The 6,996-nt window shown below is 36.4% G+C and overlaps 1 non-coding gene across 1 annotated transcript; it reads right to left on the minus strand.

Moving 5' to 3' along the window:
* Window positions 1–2,955: 2,955 nt before the first annotated feature.
* LOC131247707 (small nucleolar RNA R71) lies at window positions 2,956–3,061 on the minus strand. The gene has a single exon (XR_009171979.1). It is a non-coding gene; the product is annotated as a small nucleolar RNA R71 (small nucleolar RNA).
* Between the last annotated feature and the right edge of the window lie 3,935 nt (window positions 3,062–6,996).

The following is a 6,996-nucleotide window of genomic DNA, read 5'->3' on the forward strand; positions in this document are numbered from 1 at the left end:
ACACAACCCACTCATTGTGATTCCCCTCTCATACCCCTTACCCATCCTTCGGCATCTAAATCCCGTCATCCAAATGTGGAATCAACAGCAATGATGTTTTTTTATTTGTGCCTGAAAAAATTATTAAAAATATATAAAAAAAAATAGATTATTATATTAATATTTAACTTAAATAAATTTATATATGACCACTCATAATGGTTGTGTTCCCCTCAGGTGTTAAAGCATGACCGTCTAGCATACTATGGTTGTCGATGCATAATTTGGTCCTAGTGACCGGACTACCATTTGTCTTACACTTTTTTTTGTATAATAAAATGCAAACATATAAGTTTTCATTTTCAATCAAGTATATATTAAAAATTAATAACTAATGGGAGTTAAAATTTTACCAACTCTTCGGCTCTAATCGTCACAACCTTCTTTCTCATGGTGTGTAGGTTTTTCATCCTAGTACGAAGTTCCTTGAACTTCGCACTATTGTCTTAGAAATCCTACGTCAATCTCAAGTCGATGAACTTCTCCTAGTCTTCTTGTTTCACCCACTTATTCTGTTTATTCACTTTCGCTCCAAGTCAGTATCATCGGATTCCTGGTAATCCTTACCTAATATGAATTTCCAATCTTTCCAACCTTTACTAGCTTTCTTTAAGCATTAATCCCAATGTTCCTCTAAAACATATGTTGGGTGTGAAATATTGTATATTTCCCCATTGTTATACATTGGTTTTATAAACATAGATGCACTTAATTGATATAATTACTTATGTTTTCTCTTGTGAGGTGATTTTGAGATCTAAGGAGAAAAGGACGCTTAAAGAAATGATATAATGCTGAAAGAATAACCAAGTGGATGATTGGATCTATGGAGGTTAAGATTAGAGAATTTAAGAGACAAACATCCAAGGAAACTAAGCGAAGAATGAAGAAAATCGAATACTCAAAGTGAAGAAATCGGAAAGTGCAGAAATCAACACTTCGATGCTATTGATGACACCTTCAATGTCATCGAAATAAGTTTCGATGCCATCGAAGCCACACTCGATCTCATCAAAAAATTCATGGAATTCCTTATTTTGTTGCTAGATAAATTTATGTATCCTTTAATGCCATCGAAGGAGTGTTTAATGCTATCGAAGTCAAGTTTGATACCATCGACAGAGGTTTGATGACATCGAGAAAATACCAAATTTTAGAATGTTTATTGCTAGACAGTTTCCTGTTTTCACCTGGTTTCTTCTATGGGAATTCGATGCTATCGAAGGTACCATCGAAGATGCGAAAACTATGTAAATTCAAGGTTGGTTTAAAGTCGGTGCGAATCAAAGCTATATAAAAGGATGTTTTGTGCTTTTCTATATGCAAATTAGGGTAGGAGTAGAGAATGAGTTGTGGAGCTTCAAGGAATCATCTCTCCTCTTCAATCATTCAGTTCTAGTTAGTTTTTATGCTTTTCTGTTTGAGTTTTAGTTCAATCATGTCTATGGTTGGCTGTGAAGCTTGTAGTTCTTCTGAATGTTTAGTTTACATTAATTTAAGTTATTTGGTTTGAATGATGAAAAATTCATTGATATTTGGTTTGAATGAAGAAGTATTTCTAGTTTATTTTGATCCATTGTCGACTCTGGGCATATTGGATGCTTAGGAAGACTATGAATATTTTCTTAGGTGCTTTGTAAATGGATTGATCTGTAGATTCCATTAATCTATCATTGACTTCGGGCACGATAGATGCTTTGAATATACTATAATCAAGTCGATGATGCTTTATAAGGGAATCAATTCAATGAAAGTTCAAATCTATTTTGATGTTTATGAATGATGATTTAACTACTCTATTATCCAGCTAGATAGAATAGGACTTCAATTCCAGTTGTGTGATCTAATTAAATCAAGAAAATTAACATTGAGATGGCTATGAGTGGATCCTTAGCGCTCTAGTGTTTTGTCTTTAATTGCTTCTTTCACAATTATTCTTTAAACCAGATTTTAATAATTAGTTTAGATTCTAGTTCTGCTTCTAACGTATTATAGAAATCGCGCAATAGCAAGGCCGTGTGGGTACAACCTCTTTCTCACCAAGTTATTACTACTTCGCAACCCTACACTTGGGTTCGTGAACAAGTTTTTGGCATATTGTCAGGGACTTCGGTTACATTTTTTTGAAATATCTTAGTTGTAGAATTAGGTTAGGATTACGTTTAACTTTTTCTATTTTTCTAGATTAGGTTTTTCTAAATTATTATATACTAACTTTATTCTTCTGTTTTGTAGAATCTAACTTAGAATCATCGGTTTGGTAATATCTTTCCAACCCTTCTTGCTTTACTATTTCATATTTCTTACTTTTCTATTTTCTATCTTTGGAAGTAGGTTTTAGTTAGACTTAGGATTGAGAGTGTTTCAGGCCCAAATGGGAACGTAACAACACTCTACATCTCTTAATTAAAGGAGGTTTAGTCAAAGGGCCGCCTATCTATCACCGGATTAGACACCACCTTAGAACTTCTAACTTAACAGAAAACATGGCTAAGAATCAACCTCACCATCCCGCTGAAGAGCAACAAGATGAGAACGATGTACAAAACATTCCTCTGCCTAGAACTTTACGTGATTATTTACAACCGGCAAGGGCTAGTACACCTTCCTATATGGTATTTCCATACAATACAGGAAACATGGATTTCAAGCCAAGAGTGATTCAACTACTCCTGAAGTTTCATGGACTCGATTCTGAGAGTCCATATCTATACCTAAAAGAATTCGATGAGACTGTAGCAACCATACACTTTCATAATGTATCTGAGGACAGTTTAAGACTAAAATTGTTCCCTTTTCTCTTTAAAGGAGAAAGCCAAGTCTTAGCTTCACTCCTTGAGACCAAGATTCATTGGGACATAGGCTGAAATGACTAGGGAGTTCCTTAAAAAGTTCTTCTCAGTTCATAAAACTAATACCCTGAGGAAGGCGATCATGAATTTCTCTCAGAAAGAGGAAGAAACCTTCTTCCAATGCTGGGAAAGATTTAAAGATCTTCTGAACTCCTTCTCACATCATGGCTACGAAACTTGGTGGGTAATAATCTTTTTCTATGATGGATTGACTTTGCCCATACGCCAATTCGTAGAGATAATCTGCAATGGAGAGTTCATGAACAAGGACCATGATGACGCGTGGGATTATTTTGATATGCTTGCTGAAAATGTGCAGTTATGTGATACTTCGTCTAAGCCCACTAATCCGATACCAACTTAGTCTAAAGAGAAGGGAGGAATGTGCGTCTTAAGAGAGGAAGACAATGTAAATATCAGGTAGCTAATCTCATAAGAAAAATTGAGGACATGAAACTGAAGAAAGTAAAAACAGTCAAACCCAGCGAGACAAGTGACACTGTTTGTGGTATTTATGCTAGTAACGTACACTTGACACAGGATTGTCCCACAATTCCTGTGTTCCAAAAGTTGTTACACAAGCAATCTAATGTTGTGAATAATTATCAAAGTCATTCAGCGCCCTCATTTCAAACATTTATAATTTTAGTTGAGTGAACCATCCAAACTTCAATTGGAGGAATAGGCAAATGGCTAATATAGAGAGAAATCCTCAAGGGCTTTTCCTTCAAGTTTCAACCCATTAAATCAGAAAAGAGCCCAAGAGGATCCATTTCTAAAACACATACAAAATCAAGAGCTATTTAATCAGAACATATTGTAAGCATTCCGGTAACTTAACAAGTCCATTCAAATATTAGAGTCACATATAGTTAGGAAAAAAAAAAAGACTTTTCCATCCTAACCTCTACCTAACCCAAAACCACAATGCGAGATAAGTGACCTGAGCCTTCATACCAGCATGTGGAACAAGCTAAATCCATCACCACTCTTAGAAGTGAGAAAATAATTGACAAAAGCATACCGACGAGGGATGAGAGCCTAAGGACTTAAAGGAATCAAAGAAGGATGGGCTTAGCAATTCTTCACATGAGAAAAAAAATAATATAAGATGGTTGCACCATTCCCTTAAAGGTTGATTTCACCAAAACTTCTATCTAACAAATGGCTATTTTGGAGGTTCTAAAACAAGAGAAAATTAATATTCCTCTGTTAGATGCCATAAAATAGATACCGTCTTATACCAAGTTTATATAAGACTTTTGTACGGCCAAGAGACGGTGAAACATTCAAAAGAAAATTTTTCTAATGGAGAGAGTGAGTTCCATCCTCAAACAAGATGTGCCTTAGAAATATAAAGATCTTGGTAGCCCAACCATCTCCTGTGTGATTGGGAATCACCGGATTGAGCATGCATTACTTGACTTGGGGGTAAGTGTGAATCTAATTCTATAATCGGCTTACGAATAGCGCGGCCTTGGTGAATTAAAACCCATTAGGACCACACTTCAACTTACTGATCGTTCGGCCCGTATACCAAGGGGAATGATAGTGGATGTGCTTGTACAAGTTGAAGTCTTACTATCCAGTAGATTTTATTATCTTGGACACAGCTCGTCATCGATATAAGCACTCAAACTCCCGTCATCATTAGCCGACCATTCCTAGTTACATCCAATGTCATAATTAATAGTAGGAATGGGATTATGAAATTAACTTTTAGGAACATAACATTAGAGATGAACATATTTAGTATGTGCAAATAACCCAAGGATGTTGATTATGCCCACGAAGTAAATTTGATTGATTCATTCGTGGAAGATAGGTCACTTTTGACCCTATACTCTAACACCTTAGAGACGTACTTGACTCACTCCCCTGATTTAAATGATGATATGATTAGGGAGATGTATGCCTTACTTGATGCTACACCGGTACTTGAAACCAATCGGTGGAGGCTAGAATTTGAAAAATCACCCCCAACCAACATAAAGCTTCTATCGTCAAGTATCAAGGCACCAAAGCTCGACTTAAAGCCATTGCCTGCTAATCTTAAATATGTTTATTTGGGTCAAGATGAAATATATCCAATGGTGATTTCTTTCCACTAGGATGAGGAACAAGAGAGTATGCTTATTTATACTCTTAAGGAATACAAATGAGCCCTTTGGTAGACAATTGCAGACCTCAAATGAATCGACCTTTGATTTATACTCATCACATTCACCTCGAGGACAATGCGAAAATGTCTAGACAACCACAATGCCAATTAAATCCAAACATGAAAGAAGTGGTTAAATCTGAGGTGTTAAAGTTATTGGATGTGGGTCTCATATACCCCATATCTGATAGCCACAAGGTGAATCCATCTCAAGTGGTACCCAAGAAGTCCGAGAGTCACTATTAGTTGGAGAATGTGCATTGACTATATAGAAAATTTAATACCATCACAAGGAAAGACCACTTCCCTTTGCCCTTTTTTGATCAAATTTTTGAAAGGTTAGCCTGTCATTCCTATTATTATTTTTTCGACAGGTATTCAAGCTAAAACCAGATAGAGATCACCCTTGAAGATCACATTTACATGTCTTTTTAGCACTCTCGCATACCGAAGGATGCCATTCGGACTTTGTAATGCACCCGCCACATTCCAGCGATGTATAATGAGTATATTTTCTAACATGGTGGTGCAATTCTTAAAGGTTTTGATGGGTGATTTCTCTATTTTTGGTACATCTTTCAACAAATATCTTGATAATCTTAAACTTGTACTAAAAAGATGCGAAGAAAAGAACATTGTGCTAAATTGGGAAAAGTGTCATTTCATGGTTCAAAAGGGAATAGTCTTTAGATATATCCTATTGTCCAATGGAATTGAGGTAAACAAAGCCAAATTTGACTTAATCTTTAACTTAAATTTATCAAAGAGCATACGTGATGTGCGATCATTCTAAGACACCTGATTTTACCGAAGGTTTATAAAGGACTTTAGTCTTATCTCTCGTCCTTTGTGTAATCTTCTTCAAAAGGATATACTCCCTTTGAGTAGAGCGGGTAATGCCAAAAAGCTTTCATCAAGCTTAAGGGCATGTTAACTAGCACACCCATTATGCAACCACCTGATTGGAGTTTACCAATGAAAATTATATGTGATATGACCGATAATGCCATTAGGGCAGTGTTAGTCTAAAGGAAAGAGAAGAAGCTATATGTTATCTACTAGACAAGTAGATCTCTAAATCCTGCCAAGTGAACTATTCCACCACGTAAAAGGAACTTCAAGCTATAATGTTTGCTTTGGACATGTTTAGATCCTATATGATAGGATCTAAGATCATCATTTTTACTGAGCATGCAGCGCAGAAGTACCTTCCTTCTAAGAAGGATGCTAAGCCCCGTTTGTTGGATCCTCCTACTCTAAGAATTTGACATAGAAATATGAGATAAGAAAAGAGTAGAGAACGTAGTGGCTGGCCATCTTTATAGGCTTGTTATACATGATTCCATGGAGAAGATACATTTAAATGACATGTTCCCTGATGAACAACTCTTTAAAGCCTCCCCATTACATTGGTATGATGACATTGCTAATTATCTTACCATGGGTATCACGCCTACTTACTGGACTATGCAAGTGTTGAAGCATGAAAATCATGAAGAAAGATTGAAGATTAAAAAATTAAGCATGAAGTGAAGAAATGAGAAAGAAGAAGATAAAATACTTTATTCAGCAATTGCGCAGATCGCGCAACCGGTAGTACTTGTGCGGTTCACGCAACTAACCTAACTTGTTAATTAGACTACGCAAAAGACTTCACCCATTACACGGATCACGTAACTAATTTCATCGTTGCGCGGGTCATGCAACCAACTTCACCATTACGCGGGTCGCGCAATCAAGAGCAGATAACAATTATGAGGAAAGGTCAGATCTAATGCAAAGTGGGCCTCATGGTACAAAGATTGAGGGTTTGCACGTGTGGAGGCCTATAAATACCCCGCTCCCCCTCTCATTTGAAGAGAAGAAGAATTTTGGAAGAGGAGCAGAGCTCTGAAGGAAGACTGAAAATGAGAAGGGAAGTAAGAGAATGGTTGCGAGGACCAC

The sequence above is a fragment of the Magnolia sinica genome, chromosome 5, assembly GCF_029962835.1.
Source record: "Magnolia sinica isolate HGM2019 chromosome 5, MsV1, whole genome shotgun sequence".
Taxonomy (NCBI): domain Eukaryota; kingdom Viridiplantae; phylum Streptophyta; class Magnoliopsida; order Magnoliales; family Magnoliaceae; genus Magnolia; species Magnolia sinica.